This window comes from Delphinus delphis, chromosome X (genome assembly GCF_949987515.2).
Source record: "Delphinus delphis chromosome X, mDelDel1.2, whole genome shotgun sequence".
In the NCBI taxonomy this organism is placed as follows: Eukaryota; Metazoa; Chordata; class Mammalia; order Artiodactyla; family Delphinidae; genus Delphinus; species Delphinus delphis.
The window spans coordinates 97,541,553-97,564,960 of record NC_082704.1 but is presented as its reverse complement, the minus strand read 5'-3'; the positions used below and the strand labels follow the sequence as shown (position 1 = coordinate 97,564,960).

The window sequence follows — 23,408 nt, the reverse complement described above, 5'->3', positions numbered from 1 at the left end:
CCGTGTAAAGGAATTTTCCGCAGTCACTCCAGTGATCCGAATTCCTAAGCCTGTCCGGTCATCAACATGCATGCTCGATGAAAGTCCACTCTATACCGTTTTCCATCCCTCGGGAATAACCTGAAATGAATTACCTCACATTGTAACTAGTTGTTGTTGTTTTAGTTAAAAAATCGTCATGCTGTCTCTACTACTAAACATTTTTTAAGTCCCTTTTTGCGAATGGACATATTTACAGACTGAAATGCGTAAGGTGAAAACTCTTTGGGTTTTAAGTTATGTGACAAAGCCCATGGGAGCCAGGGTGCTCAAACATAAATTTTGGATGTGTGTGTGTGTCCATGTATCTGTGTGTAGCTGCTGCTGCCTTTGTCTCATAGGTTCCCATTGGTTAATGAATTGCAGCTATAGAGACATTAAGGCATGGAGTAGGAGATATTCGCCCCCCCAGATTTTCCCCTGAACTCTTTCCAGCAAGGACCTACTGTACAGCACAGGGAGCGCTGCTCAGTATTCTGTAATAGCCTAAATGGGAAAAGAATTTGAACAAGAATAAATACATGTATATGTATAACTGAATCACTTTGCTGTACACCTGAAACTAACACAACATTATTATAAATGATAGAAGTTCCTTCTAGAAATCTGAAAAAATACAAAGCATGAAAAAGAAAAGTCACTTATAATTCCACTAGCCAGAGATACCAATACATTTCAAGTAATATTATGTCAGCTCAGTCCAGCAGTAAGAGCGTGTGTGTGTGTACAGGCACACATGTACACACACTCCCTTTTAAAAACTTACGGAAAATCAGGATCAGCTCATCTTCAAGTGCTACATTTTCAGCCCCTGCAGAATGTTTCTGGCTTTTATGCTGCGCTGTTTAGACCACAGGTGGAAAGCTTGAATGCTTATATTTTGGCAAGTGACAGCATGAGACTTCATCTGAAGTGGGCAGTGGCTGTGCTGGAGGAGCTGGTCGTCCTAGCCCAGTGCTCTCAAGACTTGGGATTTTTCAAGACAAACTAGACATCTTCCAATAAAGAGCTCGTTGAAACTGGGCCTCCTGCTTATAATCTCTGGTTTACGTAGGCTCAGCCTACTTATAATTTTTTTCTACTCTAATCACAGTGATCTCTAGTTCTAATATTTTAATTTACTTTTATTTGAAAATTATAATTATTATAGAATCAGTACTTGTTCATATTTTTTAAAGTTAAACAATATAGACAAGCTAACAAAAAAGAAGTCATCTGTAACCCACCTCTTAGTTAACTAACGTTTAACAATCTAGTAGGTATCCTCAAAAATTTCTTTCTATACATACATTTTTACCAAAGTTGGGTCGTTCTGTTTTATAATCAGCTTTTATTCACCTAAAGGTAATGTACCATGGCCATCTTTCCATTTCATTGCATTGTATTCTCTACCAGCTTACTTTTAATTACTCTGTAATGAGAAATCACAAACATGGTTGATAAAAAGCTAATTATGAACTCTCAATGAAGAGGTGTTTGCACCTTCAATAGGAGTTAAATATGCTTTTTATCGTCATATTTCTAAAGTTTTCTCAGTAGGTCCAACGTGGTGGTAAACTCAAAGCTGGTAATCTGGCATGATTTGTAACCTTGGGCAGATCACCCGACTTTGGAAGATAATGGAATTTTACAGTTGCAGGGAAATTTAGAGCTCATTTGTTAACAGACTTTTTCTTTGATGAAATCAACTTAATTGAAATCAGTTATATAGATTAAAATGCTGCCATCATAAATATGTGGTCAATTCCACCACCACCAGCCGCTCCCCCCCCACCAACTTTGAAATTTTGGTTTTTGTTATCCTGGCAACAAACATCTTGGAAATGAACTGGGTGTTGACATTTGATTTTCAGCTTTCAAAACTTCTATTTCCAATATTTTCATTACAATCACATATTACCTGGGCTAACTTTTATTCAAATGGTGACACATTACATAACATCTTCCATTTATTGAGAGTGTGCTGTGTGTGCTGCGCTTGGAAATGTATGTGAGCAACCATCGTGCCTGGTAGATGTCATCAACAGCCTTCTTTCACGGGGCGGTGAAGTCAGGCGCAGAGAAACCCTTTGTCAGGGATACACAGCCATATGTATGGCTCTACACTGGGATCTGCCCCAGATCTTCTGTTAGTGTTTGCACTTATCTCATTGATATTATTAATGTAGCAAAGTATGTCCGTGTAGATCACCACGCACCTGCTACAAATAGGTACAGATGGACAGTTTTACCTATGGATAGACAGTTATTTGAATGGTATTTCTGGAACAAACCATTACATTTCTAGAAATAGTATGGTGGATTCCTGGACAGTGGACACGCTTCCTTTCCCCGTTGCGAGGCACACGTGGAATGATTGATTTAGTAGTTTGTTGTGTGTCTACATCCCTGAGATAACCTACGAGATTAAGTACCACTAGTGCCCTTCCCACTCCCAAATTACAGTGTTTCGCAGTTGAAATATAAGCAAAACATACTGAAAAGAAGCCTTTAATTTCTTTTTTATCTTTATATATTGGCATATGTTTTTCCTCGCGAGCTATCCCTTTAGGTCCAAGCTGCTGTTTTGAACTGGATGAGGTGGTTGGAAGCCTTCAACTACACTTAGTTCGTGAAAGGTATCATGAAAGCAAAACTGGTCTGGTGTGGTCACAGTGTTAGACCATACCTCGGGCCCTCTCCTAATGGAAGCTGCACCTCTTGTCTGTGGTGACATGTTGAAAATATCAAGAAGTTGCTAATCCCCACCGTACCGCCAACTCCAGACATAACTCTACTGTAGAAGCTACAGTGGCTCACAGCATGCAAGAAATGTTACACATTCCTAAGTATGCCCACCTCTGAGGGGATTTCCATTCTCTAATTTGCCAAAACCCCCAACCAGCCTATTTAACACACTCTGTTTTCTGCCTTGCCCCCAGACGCGTTCACGTGATCCGCCCCCGACCCTTGGTCCAAACACCACAGTATTATAAGCCAGAGTCATTTGGTAAGGACTGAAAAAGTAGGACTTGAGTGTTAACTGATGGAAGGCTATGGTATTACTCGAAATGTTAATCTTAGATATCTCTACTTAGTAGAATTCTAGGTGATTTTCTTTCTTCCTTTCCTGACATTCTACAATGAGTTTATATTATTTACAATTAGATACTTAGCAAAAGAAGTTTCTTCATCAGTACCCCCATCCCATTCCTTAGTGTCCCTACAGCTCTAATTCATCAACCAATGAGAACCTATGACAGAAAAGCAGCAGTAGCCACACACACACGCATATATACATCACACATACGTATGCATATAAAAATGTATGCTTAAGTCCTGATTCCCATAAACTTATCAGGTAAATTTGAACACAAGGAGATCATCTCGTGCGTCGTTAGTCTCTAAATATGTCCATTCACAGAAAGCTGACTTTAAAAAAGTTAGCCTTGTCTTCTTTACCACTAAATTTTTTATTTAAAAAATGTAAAAGAACTCATTTCAGGTTATTCTCAACAGATCTAAAATGGCTTTTTGAGTGAGCTTTCATCAAACGTTAAAAATATTGTGTTTTCCCCATGAAATCAGGCTGTGTACCCACTCAAAAAATTCCAAGTTATGAAGGAAAAAATTGTTGGGCTCCCACACAAACACAAAACAAGGCATAGTAAAGAAATAATTTAAACATTTACAGACATGACCTGACAGTCATTAGGAATTGGAGCATTGGAAGGTCTCCAGAAAATTTTTTACGCAACATTAACCGTTTGGCGAAAGCACTGTCTTGTTTGCACAGAGAAGAAATCAATAAGAACAACTCGAAAAGAGTTTTCTTTCAGCATTTTTCTCTGACTACCCCCAATGTGGTGGGGTGAGTGGTATATTAAAAAATTTCCCATATCTTTTTTTTTTTTTTTTTTGCGGTACACGGGCCTCTCACTGTTGTGGCCTCTCCTGTTGCGGAGCACAGGCTCCGGACGCGCAGGCTCAGCGGCCATGGCTCACGGGCCCAGCCGCTCTGCGGCATGTGGGATCTTCCCGGACTGGGGCTCGAACCCATATCCCCTGCGTCGGCAGGTGGACTCTCAACCACTGTGCCACCAGGGAAGCCCTCCCATATCTTTTTTTACGTGGCCTTATCCTTATCCTTAGAATGAGGGTATTGGACCAAAGTGTTGAAGAATTTTGTTTTTCTCTTGCTTTGGGAAGAGGTGGGGTAGGTTGTTTCCAAAACTTGCTGTGCTCATAATTTTCAAGAAGTACCTTTGGCTGATTCTGCAGACAAATGGATTTCTAAAAGTTTAATCATTCCTATTTTTAAAAATGCACATTCTTGGCAAACAAGCAACAGGGAGAAGATCCTGCCGCCCATCCCTGTCTTACAGGCCGAGTGAGACAGGCTGATATCAAGTAGGGAGGCTCTCTGGAAATATACCTGCTGGGCCATCTATTTGCTGTTGCGAAGGCATATTCTTCCTCATTTCTTAGAAGTAATCATATGTTCCATTCATGAGGTGAATTTCAGATTTCTGTTAGCATCTTTACAAATGGAATGGCAAGACTGTTGTTCCAGACGCTTATCTTGGTGATTTAAAACATAAAGCTCTTTAAGGCTGCAAAAGGCATTTTAAAAATCAGTAGATGTTAGGTAGTAATGTGCTCTGGAATTTATTTTGAAATACGAATATAACATTGATTTATATGGAGTGCCGTTATATGATAAAAAGCCTCTCATTTTCTCACAATTTACGTCTAGGTTCTTAAGTTCATCACTGAAATTTTAACATTAAAAAAAAACCCATTCCCCCCCACACACATATAATATGTGCTGCTTAAAAATACTTTTAAAAAGTATCTCTTAGTCTCTCTTATTGTGAATACATTAATTATAAATACAATAAAATCTTTATGTGGTCCCCTCCCTGGCTTCTTTCTCCCCTGCAGTATGGGGTGTTCGCACGAGGGATACGCGCAGTACAGTGCAGGAATAGCAGTTTGCAGAGGAGACATAGGTTAGAAAAAATAGGCTAAGGTGAAGAGAAAATCATTAAGCTTCAGAAGGTGAACTGATTTCATTTCAAACCGTTTACTAAAATCTAGATGTGCTGGCGGATCTGACATTTCTTATCCCAATTTCCTTTTCCTTCTTTGAAGCCCTTTCACCACCAGCTTTTTTTTCTCTAGGGGTGTTGGTTCCCCTCTTTTCCTGCGAGTCTGGCATTCTCCAGAAGGCTCTAGCCCCTCTTAGCTGTTGCCCAAATTCTGGAGCCCACTCTCCATGATGCTTACCCAAATGATGCAGACTCTCTAAGCTTTCAAAAATAGACTTATAAATGTTTTAGGAATTCTTAGGAAAAGTGGTCTTAAAAACCCTTGTGTTTTGAAGGCAGTCTGTCAGCACGTGGCCCCAAGCCTCGTGTCTGTTGCCTGAGAAGAGCTTCAGAATGTTCAAATGAGGGCTCAGCTCTAGGGTCTGATGGGTCTGAGGCTGGTGTGATTCTTAAGCAGTCCTAGTTGAGAGGACCATCAGTCAAGTCAAGAGGCTAAGAGCTTCTTCAGGATACATCAGTATTGTTATTAATACATAATTGCAGCTGCTCAGATAGAGTTGGAAACACTGCCATACAAATCCTGTACCTCTTTCCTCAGTTTGCCAAGAGGAAGGGAGATAAGTTAGCTTATTCTCTCCCTCTTTTCATAGGCTTTCTACATTCCATTAAGTATTCCCTCCTGAGGATGCTCTACCGATTAGGAACTGCGGGACTCTGAATGGCTCTGAATTCCTTCTGCGTGGGGAGCATGTCCTAATGCTTTTCTCAGCATATTTTGTAAACTCAACTGTTCTCAACCACGGGACTCGATGTTTAGCATATTCCTTCTCTTATCTCTAGTTCTTTAAGTATTGCCAAGTATTAAAACTTCTGCCTCTAGATTTTCTACTACCATAGGGCCTTGAACTGGAAAGAATACCTCAGTTCAGATCCCAGCTTGGGTGTGACCTTAAGCTGGACCCTTGCTTTCCCCGCAGTCTCAGGTTTCTGGCTTATCAGGTCGGGCAGCAACCTTCCATCTCTAAGTGTCTGGTTTTAGTTTAACTTCTGATGGGTTTGGCTTGGCCTCATGAATGCCGTGCCCCACACCCCAGTTTCCCTTTGTCCCCACCAGCCTGGAAGATAGGAATAATAAGATCATTGAGTGAGTCCTTTTTGTACTTTCATTTCTGTAGTACTTCACGGTGTGCAGAGAGCTTTCAGAAGTAACCGTATTTAATCTTTACACAGCTGTAAATTAGGTATATGAGTGGCATATGACCTGAATTTTCTGTCATTTTCAGATCTTCTGTCCTGCCATCCGTTTGAGTAGATTCCTGTTTTTGTTTTCGTTTTTGTTTTGCGGTACGCAGGCCTCTCACTGTTGTGGCCTCTCCCGTTGCGGAGCACAGGCTCCGGACGCGCAGGCCCAGCGGCCATGGCTCACGGGCCCAGCCGCTCCGCGGCACGTGGGATCTTCCCGGACCGGGGCACGAACCCGTGTCCCCTGCATCGGCAGGCGGACTCTCAACCACTGCGCCACCAGGGAAGCCATAGGCTCCTGTTTTTGATTTAGAAAATTATACTATCATACGAGTGGATGGGGCAACTGTTTCCTCCTCCTTTCCGTTTGGACTTGAGCAGGCTGAGGCGCAAGACTGGCTTTGACTTATTCACGCTGACATATGGGTAGAAGATAAGGAACCAAGTCCAGAGCGCACATTTTATGGCTCCTAGCTTGCTCTTCTCAGAGGAACATCCATTACTCGTAGCATGATTTATAAAACTGCTTTATCAGCATAATTAAGCTGTGGAATCTCAAATGACATTCTTTATTCCCTAGCTGACAAAGTTAACACAGGAGATTTACTCAGATTTGCAAAACAGAAGGCATAAGACGTTAAAGCTGTTATAAATGTTCTTCCTTTATGTCTATCCTGCTTATAAAAGAGAAAAGAAAAATAATCTGTTCTTTTCACTTCAGTTAGCATCGATTGATTGTCCCCATTTGTAAAAGAGAAATGTAATCTTCGAATCAAAATTTATGGTGTTTTAATGGGATATTTTTTAATCATATTTTTCTTGTTCAAATAACTTGATTTAAAGCTTCTAATTGAAGAACATAAATAGATGTTTCTGAATTGCATCTTGCAAAGCTTATTTCAGAAGGAAACTCAAGAGGATTCTCTTTCAGACTTAGACTGGTTTCCAAGTGAGAAGAGCTGCCATTTTTGGTAGTTTACTTGATCTAAATAAGAGGAGCGCTAGGTTACACCTGCAGCTGTGAGAAAAGTGCTGGATGTGTACAATTTTATGTAGCTGGGTCTGCAGAAGACAATTTTTGCACACGAAGTAAAGGCGTCTAAAGACGTGTCTGCTCTTTTTCAGACATTTCCAATATTTCTTTTTTAAGCACACAAGTCTGATTACCTCTGTACGTCTCTTGGGAGCTGCAGTTTTGCTGGAAAGAGATTTAGAACAGTTGGAACACTCACATAAAATAGATAGTGAGTTTTTGAAGTCCATACTCTCTACAGTAGTAATAAAGTGACCTAAAAATAATTCTGAAAGAGTCTCTTACGACATAGTGGATGAGTCATTAGCTTATTTATGAATTGGTGTTATTCTGTGAGAATGTTTCAGAATTTGCCATTCCACAAAGTCTTGATCCCTTGCACAACTTCAGGGAAGTCTTTGTGCCCCCTCGTAAATTGAAGCTTATGTAACTAGGACATACGTTATATATGAGTTTGCGTTTGTATGCACACATACCTGCATGCACATATATTTATATGTTTACATACATATTTTTTATCAAGCATTAATTTTGGTGGAAAGTGCTTCATTTTATATTTTGCTTTCTAGTTCTATAAAAAGGCTGTCGGTTTTAGAGCTTCTCCAACTGGTGAAGGACAGTTGTTTTTAAAACATCCAGTATGTCACGGACTTTGGGGTGGCCTTATTGAAACTGACTAGTGTACTCTCACATCACACATAACTCACCACACAGGTTCAGCCGCACTTGACCTAGTCTGTACCTTGTTCCGTGAAATGGACCCACTGATTACGCATTTGGATGTCACGGCGATGTCAAGTTGCTACAGAAGTTGCTTAACACATTCCTAGTTTCTATGTGTGTGGAAAACTGTACTTTGAGTAGCACTGTTCTAGAACATTTAATTTTTGAAAGTATAAATGTAAACTCAAATCAGGTGACCTTGGGAGAGGGTAATTAACTTACACCAAACAAGAACACCTGAAAAATGTTACTTACGGATTTCATATTTTGCCAGTTGAGTCAGGTTCGGGCAAAGGAGGGATCTGTATTCTTTCCCGTTTCATAGGCCTCCTTGGCAATTACTTCGGAGACCAAAGTAACAGGACCACCCAATACAGGAAGGGGCCGGGTATGAAGTGGCAGGATCCCGGCTGCCTAATTTCATGCCTCCTCCACCCCTATAATTAAATGTAGTGTATAACATATCATAGTTTTCAAATACAAATTTGTTTTTATCTAGAACATAAAATGTGGCATGTGTACTCTTTATGTTGTGCGTTGAAGTCAATGGGGAACTGATTGATTATACTGTGACTTTGTGTCACTTTATGAGTTGAGGTTGGGAGGTAAAGTGACGTAGCAGCATAGTAGTTCATTGACTTTGAGGCTGGTGAGACTTGGATTTGAAATTCTGGCTTTGCCACCAGTTCTCTGTGGCCAAGACAAAGGCAGTAACAACTTTGCACCCCAGTTTTGTAATTTATCAAGTGGTTATGATGGTACTTACCTTGGGGAGTGTTGTGGGGATTAGAAATAATAGATGTAAAACTACAAAATGTCTGACATAGTAACTGTGCAGGGAATTATAATAACTATTGATGATGCAGCACTACTGTCATACCCCATGTCCCTCCTTATCCAAAAGAAAGAAACATGCACAATAATTCAAGAGTGAAAAGAAAGGAGAAAGCCTGTGAAATAATGTGACATGCCCAGAAAAATGCCTGATACAGAGTAAACACCTAACAAACGGTGGTGGTACTATTATGGTAGGGAGGGGACAAGGGAATGACTGCAGAGGTAAGGAGGGATGAGACCATAAAAAACGCATATGACATGTTGAAGGCTTTGATGCTAAGATTTTCGACTTGGGTGAAGTATCAGTCAGGGTCCAGTCAGAAAATAGAAACCACTTTAGTTATTTCAGACAGAGGGGATTTGTGCCGGAAATTGGTTACCCAGTGATGGAAGAGCTAAGAAGCCAAACAGACGGCAGGGAGCCTCTGCTGTACCCAGGGCTGGAGGGACAGTGCCGAGAGGTAGTATCACCAGAGCCCCAGAAGCCAGAGCCATCATCCGGAGCTAGAACCAGTGGCCAGTTGGGACCACTGAGGGAGGGGTTAATGGGGCGGGAGATCCAGGGAGGGAACACACCTACTGCCAGAGCTTGTGCTGAAGACAGAGAGAGAAAGGGAGAAACAGCCTGGCCTCTCCTTCTTCCTGTCCTCTCCCTCAGTTCTTCTGCCAGGGACCGCCATTGGCCATACTTACTTAGAAGCCAATTGTAAGGGAGCAGGAAAGTGGCATTCTCTGTAATAGAGGGCAGAGCAGGGGAACGCCAGAGAATGGCTCTGAGAACCAGCGAGCAAGTGGCTGAAGTGCAGGAGGCCTCAAGGACTGTGATGCAGTCAGCCGTCTATGCCAATATGCAGGGAAGAGAAACACAAAGCCCTAAAAGCTTGCATAGGATTTTCTGAGTCTGAAGCAACTTAAATGAGGCACTAAAAGGGTCCACTGGGTTCAAAGGAAACTGACCTAAAAACAAGCAAAGAGGAGGTAGCAGTCAAAAAGTTATCTGCACAGAAGTCCAGACTCTAAGAATAAGCTGTCGTGCATTTGATTGTAGCACTTGCATTATTTATAGTTGTTCATGCTCAAGTCTCTCAAGACTAAGTAATGAATTCCTTTAAAGCAGGAGCTGTCTTCCTCATCTTTGTCACTAGCGCCCAGTGCATGGTAGTCTCTGAATAAATAAATGTTCATTGAATGAAACACAGTAGAGCAAGCGAGAGTGATTTTTCTGGGGCAGAAGACAGATACCACTCAAGAAGACAGCAAGTTGTGTCCACCTAGAGGGGTGGGATAGGGAGGGTGGGAGGGAGATGCAAGGGGGAGGAGATATGGGGATATATGTATACATATAGGCTGATTCACTTCGTTATACAGCAGAAACTAACACACTGTCGTAAAGCAATTATACTCCAATAAAGATGTTAAGAATAGATAAATAAATAAATAATAAAAAGAATACAGAAAGATATAGATGATGTTTTCCTAAGGCAGATTATTAAACTAGCAAGATGGAAGTCTCTGGAGAGATGGAGTTCTTTCCAGAAAGTAGAAGATAAAGCATCATGGTAAGAAAAATTAGGAGTGTCAGTTAAGTTGTAAATTTTATTGGCAATTTGATATCTTAGCACAACCAGGTGAACTGCTACCCTGGAATTAATTTTATTCTAAAAGGGATAACTCATTGATAATCAAGGAGCTAAGACCCTTGAGGGACTTCCCTGGTGGTCCGGTGGCTAAGACTCCATGCTCCCAATGCAGGGGGCCCGGGTTCAATCCCTGGTCAGGGAACTAGATCCCACATGCCACAACTAAGAGTTCACATACCACAACTAAGACCTAGTGCAGCCAAATAAATAAATAAATATTAAAAAAGAGGAAAAAAAGGAGCTAAGACCGTGAAAGAAAGGGTCACCGTGGATTTGGAATTTAAATAACAAGGAAACACTGAACACAATTTGGTGTGCTGGTAGCCTCAATTATTCATTGGTTTCTTAACTCAATAAATACTTAAGAGTGTGCCAGGCGTTGTGAATCCTACACTTGAGGACAACAGGCTAAAAATATTATTGAAGGTATAAACATTTTTACAGTAATCTTATTTTTTTGGACATTACAAAACACATGTTCATTCCCAAAATTTGGAAAGATGAAGTGTAAAAGAAAACAAAAATCAATTTCAATCTCAGCGCCCAGAAATAACCACCATTTACATTTTAGAGGATTGCTTCCAGTCTTTTTTTCGATGCATCTCTTATATAGTTGTTTGAGGCAATATCCTGTTGATAACGTCATATGCTACTTTATTCACTGAATGTCCCAAGTTTTCTCTCATTCTTAAATTCTTTGGGGATGTTATTTTTCCCAAGTTGCATTTTCCTGAAATATTACTTTTTAAAAATAATTTCCCATTTTTCAAAAACTAATTTATGACAAAGGAAGCTCAAATTCATGTTGAATTTGTAGAAATAAATCCTTAAGATTCTGGAGACTTACTACAAACAGGCTTCTGAGAAGAAAGCCAAGTAAAGTGTTATGATGCCTTCTGTCCAGAAAGCTACTTATGTATTAGAGATGTTACAGAACAAAAACCAGTGTAGTCAAAAATAGGCAGTCAGTCATCAGAAGGCTGATAAGAAAAATTTATCCCATGATAAATACAGTGTATAAATTTACATGAACAAACACTTTCCTACCACAAATATTTTAATAGATAACATTTCTTTTGCCAAATATTTATGCTCTCAAGGTGACAAGGCAACTATCCTTGGAAAATTTCAGTGTTACAGAAAAATCTTTGCCTTCTTAGCAAACAAATTTAGACAGAAACTCAACTTTATGATAAGTTCCTGTAAGTTTTAATTTTTATAATAACTGATATGTAAAAATTCACTTACCTATTTTTTTCAGATATTAATCTCCAAACTGTTCTTTTTTATTGAAGTATAGTTGATTTACAGTGTTGTGCTAGTTTCAGGTGTGCGTCCTAGTGATTCAGGTTTTTGGCGGATTATATTTCATTATAGGTTATTACAAGACATAGGATAGAATTCCCTGTGCTATACAGTGAAGCTTTGTTGCTTATCTATTTTATGGACTGCAGTTTGAATCTGTTAATCCCAGACTCCTAATTTGTACCTCCCCCTCCCTCTCCCCTTTGGTAGCCGTAAATTTATTTTCTGTGTCCATGAGTCTGTTTCTGTTTTGCTGTATACATTCATTTGTGTCGTATTTTAGATTCCACATGTAAGTGATGTCGTACAGAATTTGTCTTTCTCTGTCTGACTTACTTCACTTAGTACAATAATCTCTGGGTCCATCAATGTTGCTGCAAATGGCATTATTTCCCTCTTTTTTATGGCCGAGTAGTATTCTATTGTGCATGTATATCTCACACCTTCTGAAGCCCATTGTCTGTTACTGGGCACTGGGTCGCTCCCGTGCCTTGGCTCTTCTAATGCCATCGATCTGCCTTCTCTCACTGTTGGCACTTACCCAGGACGGGTCTTACTGCCTCTTGCCATCTGTCCCTATTCCCTTTACTAAACGATCTCTCTTTTTAAAATAGTTTGTTTCATTTCAGTGTTCTGCAGTTTCCCTGCACTGTGCCTATGCTGAATGTATTATTTATCTTGCTTGAGATTTATGTTTCATTTTTTCTCCACTTTGAAAATTTGTGTCTTGAATCGATTTTGGAAATTTGTGAGCATTGTTTGTTCACTTCTTGCCGCTTTTCTATTCTCTCTGTCCTGTCTTTTTGGAACACCTCATAGATACGTGTGGGTCCTTTCTGTGCTATCTTCCATAAAGAAGTCATCTTTCAGCTATAATCTGTGATATTTCCTCAGCTCTCTCTTCCAGTTTCTTCAGTTTCTGTAGAGCAAGAGCCTACTGTCTGCCTCCCGTTGTGTTTGCAATCACTTATTATAATTGTCAAAAATTCACTTACCTTTAACTTACCTATCTGGAAAGAGAATGGCTAGCAGAACACACACACTGTCTTCCCAAAACATTTGTGCTTACAATGAGCACATTCTGGTCAAGGTTCTTTGTTACACTGTCAATTAAGGCTTGTGTAGCCTCTTGCTTCCGTTAACATTTTCTGGCCAAGGTGCACTTAAAGGGTATGGAGCTAATAATATATTCCACAGTTGTTTCCAATTTTTTCACTGCTCGAATAAGCCTGTGAGGAACATCTTTGTGCATAAAGCCTTGCCGTATTTGTTTCATTGAAGTGTAATCACTGAGCCAAAGGATAGTACTGTTTCAAGTTTTGTGGTATATGTACTTCCTGAAATTCTCTCAAAAGGGGGTGTCCATTTATACACTTATTACGTGAGAGTGCCCATCTTATATGCCCTCGCCAGTGTGGAGCGTTAGTTTTATTTTTGAAATTGTAAAGGAAAACCATATTGTCCTCATATCTTTGATTACTAGTGATCATGAACATTTTCTTTTAAATGTTCACTGAGCATTTTTCCTCTTTTGTGAGTAATATGAAAGCAAAACCAATTTAACTGAACAAAACTCTTCCAAACTTTTCTTCCATAATGTAATCTTTTTTTTTTTTTTTGGTTCATTGTGTTGAGGGACTCTTGGTGATGCGAGACTCCTGATTACATCAGTATAGTTTTTGAATCATGCTTTAGCTTTCTCTTCTCCAAGCTAAATAAGCCTAATCCGTTTATCGGTCCTCAGTGGACCTATTATCCACCCATTATGTTAGATTTTCTTATTCTCTGTGCCAGCTTCAGTTTCTTCACATTTTCTTGTATATGAAGGACCCTAAACTACAGTAGTTCTCTTTTTTTTTAACCTCTTTATTGGGGTATAATTGCTTTACAATGGTGTGTTAGTTTCTGCTTTATAACAAAGTGAATCAGTTATACATATGTTCCCATATCTCCTCCCTCTTGCGTCTCCCTCCCTCCCACCCTCCCTATCCCACCCCTCTAGGCGGTCACAAAGCACCGAGCTGATCTCCCCGTGCTCTGCGGCTGCTTCCCACTAGCTATCTGTTTTACGTTTGGTAGTGTATATATATCCATGCCACTCTCTCACTTTGTCAAAGTTTACCCTTCCCCCTCCCATCTCCTCAAGTCCATTCTCTAGTAGGTCTGTGTCTTTATTCCTGTCCTACCCCTAGGTTCTTCATGACATTTTTTTTCTTAGATTCCATATATATGTGTTAGCGTACGGTATTTGTCTTTCTCTTTCTGACTTACTTCACTCTGTATGACAGACTCTAGGTCCATCCACCTCATTACAAATAGCTCAATTTCGTTTCTTTCTATGGCTGAGTAATATTCCATTGTATATATGTGCCACATCTTCTTTATCCGTTCATCCGATGATGGACACTTAGGTTATTTCCATCTCCGGGCTATTGTAAATAGAGCTGCAGTGAACGTTTTGGTACATGACTCTTTTTGAATTATGGTTTTCTCAGGGTATATGCCCAGTAGTGGGATTGCTGGGTCATATGGTAGTTCTATCAGTAGTTCTCTTAATAAAGGGCTATTCAGTATGGGTGGAGAAGGAAGGTTGCTTCCTGCCTCTTGAGTGACGGAAGCTTATACCTGCCATAGTTATACAGTCCCATGTGAGGTGTTGATTTTTTCCCCTGTAGATATGGAGTACTTAGAATGTTCCAGGCCCTGCTCTGAGTAACAGGATACAAAGAAACATAAGGCATGATCCCTGTCCATCTCCCCAGTTGGTATGAACCCGGCCACGCAATGGACCCTGCGATGTGATAGAAGTCCGTGCCTTATGCGGGTGACAGGCACAGCAGCAGCTCTGCTTGGGGCCAGTGGGGGAGTGCTTGAATTATTCTGAGTCCTTTCTGCCTTTGCAACCCAAATGACAACCATGTTATCTTCTCTTGTTGCTGATACAGTTCATGAATGCCAGCATATACCCATTTTGTTTTCCAAGGCAGATTTAAATGTCTCAAGTTGGAACGACTGAAGGTTTAAATTCAAGCTAACATATACACACACGGAGCTTATTATTGCCTGGTTTCATTGTGTTTGTTGCGTACAGATTCTAGAAAAGCAATATGTCAGCTTCACAAAAGACCATACTGTCTCCTTTGGGGAGTAAAATTGACATACATGAAATAGTTAATAAATGCAATAAGACTGTATACTAACTTACATAATATCAAGGTCAAATGTACAGCACCTTGTACAGGTAGAAAGAGCAGTACTGATTCGAGTCATTGGGGAAGGCTATTTGGAGAGTAGAATAAAACATTGTTCTAGGAAGGGATTTTGTAAGGCTTATGTAAATTAAAATGTAGGCTAGGGTATTCCAGATAGTGTAACAGCATAAGCAAAGGTATAATTGAGAGAAAGACTAGCTTGTTTAAGGGTCAGTGAGGACGTTGTTTTGTGAGAACCTTCTCCAGATTTTTGAAGGAAAACCTGATTCAGTGCAATTAAATTCAGGGTAAATTAAAATGCCTTAAATGATAGAATGAGAAATTTAAATTTCATTTGATTGGCAGTGGAAAAATGTTGAATCTTCAGAAGAGAGACATGATGAAGTCTGTTCTGTTTTTAGGAATTAGAATTTGATGGGATGGTTGAAGGAAGAGAGGGGAGAGATTAGTTATTCTGTTTTGTTTTGCTTTGTGGCACTTGAGATGATAAAGGCATTAGGATAGCAGTGGGGGAAAGACATGGGGACATGACTCTGGAAGTTTTCTTTCCAAGGTAGAATTGTCTGAAAGTAATGACAGATTGGTAGGTTTTAAAGAAAAGAGAAGAGTTATAGGGGTTTCCCTGGTGACGCAGTGGTTGAGAGTCCGCCTGCTGATGCAGGGGATACGTGCCCCGGTCCGGGAAGATCCCACATGCCGCGGAGCGGCTGGGCCCGTGAGCCGTGGCCTCTGAGCCTGCGCGTCCGGAGCCTGTGCTCCGCAACGGGAGAGGCCACAGCAGTGAGAGGCCCGCGTACGGCCAAAAAAAAAAAAAAAAGAGAGAGAGAGAGAAGAGTTATAAGATACCTTCTAGATTTTCAGCCTTGATGACCCAGAGAATGGTGATACCACTGAACAAAAAGAGGAAATTGCAAATTGATTGGGACAATAGGAAGTATCAGAATTGTATTGATTTTATGTACTTCTGGATTTATTTATCTTTCTACAAAGATTTATTTGGGGTAGCTCATATAAGTGTATGAACTTTGATATCATAAGCACATATTTCTCAGTAATCTTGTCAAAAGCCCTGTGAAGTGTATTATTATCTCCACTGTACAGATGAGGCTCAGAGAATGTGGGTAATTTGTTCACCTGGCATAGCTGAGATTTAAATGTACTTTCAACTCCTAACTCAGTGATTTAGCTCCTGAGCTAAGCTTTCTTCCTGGGAAGTGATAGTGGCAGTTTGAAGAGGAACTATCCTGATGGCTTTTCGAGAGGGGAACTAAGAAAGTTAGTTAGTTAGAATCATCAACGTGATAAAAAGATTCCTTGTGTTTTTATTGCAGTTTATATAGGAAATACTAGGGGCAGGTAAGGTTCCTTTTACCTAGCAAGTGGATATCCTGGATATCTCTTTCCTAGGAGCTTTTAAGATACCATGTCTCTTGTAGTCTTCACAGTAGCCCTCAGAACAGGTTCCCTTTACCAATGAAGAAACTGCAGCTTAGGGAAGTTAAGGTCGCTTGCCCAAGCACACTGGGAGACTGCTTCACGATTAAGGGGAGTGGCTTTAGCGTCTAACAGATTTGAGTTTCAATCCTTCGGCCTTTGGTTTGCTTGTCTGTAAGATGGGACTAAAACAACACTAGCAAAGTTGGAAATATTATCTGAGAATGTATGTATTTATTACTAACATACCGTAAGCACCCAATAAATGACAGTCATTCGTACTGTTCTTTGATCGCAAAGTCATAGCTAGAACCCATCGACTTTTCTTCTCTAGCCATTAGTTTTTCCATTATACAGTAGTACTCTTGCAGAAGATAGTGGATGAAACGAAGAATTTGGAAGAAGTATGGAAAAGAAGATAGATTTAACACTCAGTAATTTTTTAAAGTAACATGTGCACATGATTTTAAAAAATAAAACAATACAACTGGGTAATGAGAAAAGTAAGTCTCCCTCTCAGCCCTGATATTAATCCCCCAGTGTCACTCTGCAGAGGCAGTTAACGGTAGAGTTCTCTGTTTCCTTCTGTAGATATTTTATGTGTGTACAAACATACATAGCCATAACTATGCCCCTCTATACACAGTGATACCATAACGGACAGTGTTCTCTTCTTTGATGCCATCACCTTTTACATAACTAAACTAAAGCACTTTTCTCCTGTAGAATAACAGCCTGACCGATTATGAAAATTTGTTAGATGGAGGGTTATGTTCGTATTTTTATGAGACAGAAACCCAGAAATAAATGTAAGAGGTTCCAAATTGGCAACTAGTGGCCTTTAAGTCAAACCACTTCAGGCAAACTAGTGGTTGTCTAGTGGCCTAGACAACCATTAAACACTGTATAAATGCTAACTGGTTCTCAGGATGTCTACAACAAACAAAAACTATTATTATTAAATGGAGAAATTAAGATTCCTAGAAGGACGGAGAGGAACTGTTTTATGGGCTGACACGTTGAAGGGCGTGCTTAGGACCCGGCTGCCTTCTTTGGGCTTTGGACTAAATGATGTTCTTGAAAAGAAACCGCGCCTGTCCTCCCTTCCTGACTTCCGCCTGTAACACGCTCCGCCTCCGAACCGTCGTGACTTTCTATGTCAGGGTGGTTTAGAAGGAGCTGAATCTTGAAAATTGAAGAAGGTCACAAGGTCTAGAAACTCCTCTCACGGGGGAAAATTAGGACTTGCTGGCTTCTGGGAAAATTCGTTTTTCAGATGTAACATGAACGTGTCAAATACTTGTCAGGGTTAAAGAAGTTCAGGGTCTCTGTTCAAATTGGGAGCAAGTGGGAGCCCTTAAGCCAAAAGAGTAGTTTCAAAGTCCCGCTGAGAATGAGCCTTTGTATTTTGTTCTCTGGCTCGGTCAGGGAAGGGATGCTGCATTAGGAAGTTAAGTGTTCTTACTACAATAAAATAAAATGATACATAAGGGAAGGTGGGGGAACATACAGGAACATGATGCTTCGGGCTTATGTGAAAATTTTTGGCATTTGCCTGTTTGAGTTCCTCAGCTACTTTATTGATTTAACTAAAGCGCCCTTTCTCTGCAGGGAGGAGGGAAAAAAGAGAAACCCTTCGCTTCTAGTCCTTGTTTCTCATTCCGACTAGGGAACCCAGGACAAGTTACCGAGAACTTTCTAGTCCTTTGCTTTCTCGTCTGGAAAAGGAAGATTTAAAATGAGAGATTTCTAGTTCTCAGATGCTATATCATTTTCTTATTTGATGAAAGTAATGTTGTTGGTTTTATTATCCCCAAAGGAACACCCATAAGGAGTAGGTAGAGATAAATTAAAGCTACGTAAAGAATTTAATTCCTGGTTGCCCAGTAACCATTAAATCCCTCAGCAGTCAGGCAAGAACGCATTCCTGCCTTGAGACAAGATTTAGTCCTTTTTGAACTTACCCTCGGGCTGTGTTCCGAAAGTTTATTTGTAAGTTAGTTGCTTACAACTTGGAATAAAATGTGTTATAAAGGGTGGTTAGGTCCCCAAGTCCCAAAATCTAATTTAACCCTCCGAGTGCCTCATGCACTGCAGGGTATGAATAGAATGCAGCTACGTGTTTCTATGGGAACAAAATGCTTCTGGGGTAGAAACTCACATTGCCGGGGTTTATTTCTCTACTCCCAAAGCTTCTCTGGATAAGAAGAACTGGACATTTGATCATAAGAGGTCTAGTCGCCTTCCTGGTCACTCCACTGACCTTTCAGCTTCCCTTTCTCTGGTCCTCATTTTTCTTTATATGCAGGTTTCTGTGATCTCTCAACCTGCCCCGCCCGCTGTCCCCTGCCCTGCATCGTGGCCCTTCTGAGCCTACCACCCATCACCCTCATGCTGGTCAGGATTACAAGCACACTGGGCAAGCGAAGCCCCATTTCTCCTATAACAGAGGAGCAGTGGGGAAGGCCATCAAGTGCTTTGGGTGTCAGAAAGATTTGGCCTGGAATCCAGGCTCTGGGATGCAACCTTAGGGAACTTACTAAAGATCTGTGAGCCTCATTTTTCTGACCTTGAATGAGGTTGGTGATGTGGAACTCAGGGCATTGTGAGGACTCAGTGGCATCAGGTACAACACCATCTGCCCTTGAGCGCTCAGTGAGTGTTAGCGTTCCTTTTGCCATCGGCTCGCCACTTCCCATTTTTCTCGTAAACTCTACAGGGAATACTTGGGTACAAAAAGGGTTGAAGTAAGAGTCACCTACATTTTTTAAAAAGGCTGCTTTAAGCTTGTCCCCAAATAGTTTTGTCCAGGAGTCAAAGGAGAATAAAGGCTGGGTCAGATTCAGTGAAAGCTGAGATAAGAGGTAGAGAAGGGGGGGATGGTTCCTGCCTGCTGTGCAGTAGGATTCAATGAAAAGGGGGTAGGGGGAGCCTGGACATGGCTACTGAAAAGGGAGAGGGGAACACTCATTTGTGAGACTTCAGAGCCATCTAGGAGATGTACAGAGGAACTCAAGAGTCTGCCGAATTCCTGGACTGAACCCTCAAACGGGTCAAGTGAGGGAGGACATGCTTCATATCAGGCAGCTTCCAACTACATCAGGGTTTTGAGGTGATAAAGAAGAGTCTTTTCCCACTAACATGAACATTTCATTTCTTGATTCAAATGTATTGTCTAGACGACGGGTGAATGCGGATCTCTCCCTAAGGCATCCTTTCTTATTAAAAGCAACTCAAGTCTGTGTCAGGGGACAAGGCAGTCCATTATCTAATGAAAAGCTCCTGCCACTGATTAATTTTTTTTTTTTTTTTTCCTGTACGCGGGCCTCTCACTGTTGTGGCCTCTCCCGCTGCGGAGCACAGGCTCCGGACGCTCAGGCTCAGCGGCCATGGCTCACGGGCCCAGCCGCTCCGTGACATGTCCCCGACATGTCCCAGACCGGGGCTCCGAACTCATGTCCCCTGCATCAGCAGGCTGACTCTCAACCACTGCGCCACCAGGGAAGCCCTTTTTTTTTTTTCCTGATTAATTTTATAACAGCTGCAGCTAAGTGGTGGGTCTTTTTTTTCTTTTTTAAGAATGATTTCTATATTAGTATCTTTAAAGGGATCTCATCAGTAGTATCTAGTTTCCAGAAAAAGTAACACATAAAACTGAAACATACTTCATTTTTATAAACATCATACTGTCATGAGACTTCTGGGTGCATGGGCAGTTTGAGTCATGTCCGTCCCCCGTCCCCACCCCCACCCCCCCCCACCCCGTTCCTCTCCCCAGCTAGCGTATACACAACACAGAAACAAGCACATTTTATCATGTTCCTGGCCACTTACGTATCTTGAACTGTGTACTATCTTGGACTAACTATTCATGCTTAAGGATTTAACAGATTATCTTCTTCCACCTCTCAAATAACAACAATAATAAAAACCCAAACAGTTTATTTTCCCTAATAAGATTAAATGGGTGAGTACCAGCCTAAGGCAGGAACGTTCCAAAAAAAGAGTTTTGCAAAAGGTTAATTTGTTTTCCCCGTGGTAATTAAGGGTCAGATTTCCACTGATGTCCACTTTGGCATCTATTTTATTCACAGTGGTATTGAGGGGAATGGATATTGCGGGTGTGTGGGAATTGGGGACCAGAGAATGGAGAGAGGCAGACAGAGGATGCAAATCATTTTCCATTAGAACCTAAAACATACACTCTTAGGTAAAGGATAGACTACGAAACCTTAATCTAAGTTTTAAGACTTCTGAATAGTTGAAAGTTACCAAAGCTTTACTTTTTTTTTTTTTTTTTTTTTTTTTTTTTTTTTTTTGCGGTACGCGGGCCTCTCACTGTTGTGGCCTCTCCCGTTGCGGAGCACAGGCTCCGGACGCGCAGGCTCGGCGGCCATGGCTCACGGGCCCAGCCGCTCCGCGGCATGCGGGATCCTCCCGGACCGGGGCACGAACCCGTGTCCCCTGCATCAGCAGGCGGACTCCCAACCACTGCGCCACCAGGGAAGCCCCAAAGCTTAACATTTTTTAAATAACATTTACCTTAAGAGCGATGAGTAAGGAAAGATGCTACTTGGCTTTAAGGAGATTTTGCACTAATGAAGAGATAAAGATATAAACATGTCTAAAGAGTTAATGAAAGATTAGTTACTTATAAGTGTTCATGTATACGTAGACATTACTTTTCAGAGAAATAACTTGTATATTTAAAAATTCTAATCCTCATATCTGGGCCAAATCAGATTTGTGATAGTCCCATGCAAAACAAATGTCTAGTTAGATGCTCCGCAGATCTATTTATGTCTGGAAGAGTGCCTTAGCCGTATAAGCCGTCTACTGTAACATTGTGTTAAACATTAAATTAACTGTCAAGCTGTCCTGCATCAGTGACACCACTTGGTAGCAAGAATGGGGAACCCTGTGATCCCAGATCTTACTGCTTTGTTCCTCTGCCCCACGGAGGATTGCAAGGGAAGGATGGTGCCCTCTACTTGGTATTCTGCATTTTGTTGCTTATAGTTCAATTAATGTGTCAGAAGTACATTTGCTGCAAGTAACAAAATACCTGAGCAGCTGTATCTTAACCACATAGGGGTTGATGTTTTTTGTATAACAAGAAGTCTGGAGACAGTAGAGAGCTAAGGAAGAGTTCAGTGATGCCATCAGAGATCTGGGCCTTTGTTCTGCTGTAGTATCTTTAGTGAGTGACCTTTGACCTCCGGGTTGCTTAATGACTGCTGCCCCTCAGGCAGGAAGGAGAAAGGACCTTCTCCCTCTCAGGCTCTTTGTCTTTCATTTTGGAAAAGGAAACCCTTCCCTGCAGATATCTTGTCAAGCATTGACCAAAACCATGTCCACATGGCTGCCGCTGGCTGTAGATTAGAGAATTGAGATCCTCCAGACTTTGTAGTAGAGAAAGACTTTGAAAGTATTGTGTGAAACAACCTACAGAATCCACCACAGTTAAATACAGCTGAGTCCACTTTCTAGATTACAAGCATCCTCTCTAGATGACCTTTGTTCTTTCTCCTTTTATTCCAACTCCTTTATGTCTGGGAAAGTCTTGATATCTATGTAACGTGTGTTTCAGAAAAGAAGCCCAAGCTCAGGCTGTAAGGGGGAAGTAAGCACGAGAATTATTCCAGTGATTCATCCAGAGCAGTAGGAAGTGATATTATTTGAAGAGAAATCGAATGTGGTATCAATGTCACTAACGGCTTAAACCTGGTAAAAGTAGGGAAGTTCCTTTCCAAATTTCATTCAATTCAAACCATTTATTGAGCACCAACATTTATTGCCCTTCGGTGCCAGTGATATTGAACACAACACCATCTTTCCAGAAGTCTCCATTTCCTTTTCTCATCTTTTCTTCCTCAAGTAAAAGAATGAACGAAAAGGCTACTTCTAGTTAGTTATATCATTCATTTTTACCAGTATTGCTATAGATTTTATTTCTGTCGTATATTGAGTATTTAAATAAATCTTAAGCCTTTGTGGGCTAACGTAGAAATTAATCACTATTTCATAAAGAACATGGCTTATATGGAAAATTTTCAATTCCATTAACCTTACAAATGTTCACCGGAATAGTTTATGTCGTGTTGGAAACTACTTTTGCATCTGATATATACACGGCTCTTTGCAGCGTATGTTTCTGCTCACATAACCAAAGAAAATACATATTGATTTTTGTGTGAGTGGAGTACTTATCTTTGTGTTTTTCCCAGTATTTTAGAAGCCTGAATCTTCAACCCCTGAGCTTAGTATACAGTTAGGCCCGCAATAGGTGCTTAGATAAATGTGAATTGATGATTTTTAAATGTATAAGTAACGGTCACTTCATGATATACAGTCAGTAGACTAGTTACGGGTTTTGGTTCTGTCTTCCCATATTCTTGTGCTGGAAAAGTCAGGGTACTGAGGCAGTATTTTTGTTGGCACAGTCCTTTAGTTTGAATGCATTAGTAAATGGTGGAGTCCAAAGAATTAATGGCTGGAAAAATTTTTGGAAAACCCAGTAAGAAGTGTTTCCACAGCGTAATTTGAGTGAAAGCCAGATAACAGCTAGTTATTGGAGGAACTCGACAGTAAAAGCTTTTGACATAGACATGAAAAAGAGGGTGGAAGTAAATTTGGGGGGAGAATAGGAAGTGGTCTGGCTGAGGCAGAACTCCAAAAGGAAATGCCTCCTGGGGCCAAACTGGTCATTTAAATGACTGAAGGCGGCTGGGTGGGAAGTGGGTCAACCTGAAAAGCTTCTCTTGGGGCTAATTGGGCCTCGGCTTCCCCCACTGACATGCAAGATGGTGAGTCTTCAGATTCTTCCAGAGAAGCAAGACGATGGGAAGTCTCCAGATTTTTAACTGTTGGCAAATCACTCAACAATTTAAAAAACCATTACGGGAGCCAAAAC

At 40.9% G+C, this 23,408-nt stretch overlaps 1 protein-coding gene across 6 annotated transcripts in view; it reads left to right on the top strand.

The window, feature by feature from the left end:
* The window catches only part of DMD (dystrophin), a 2,124,682-nt gene that overhangs the window by 1,977,481 nt on the left and 123,793 nt on the right, over window positions 1–23,408 (top strand). The gene's annotated exons all lie outside the window — the stretch shown is intronic.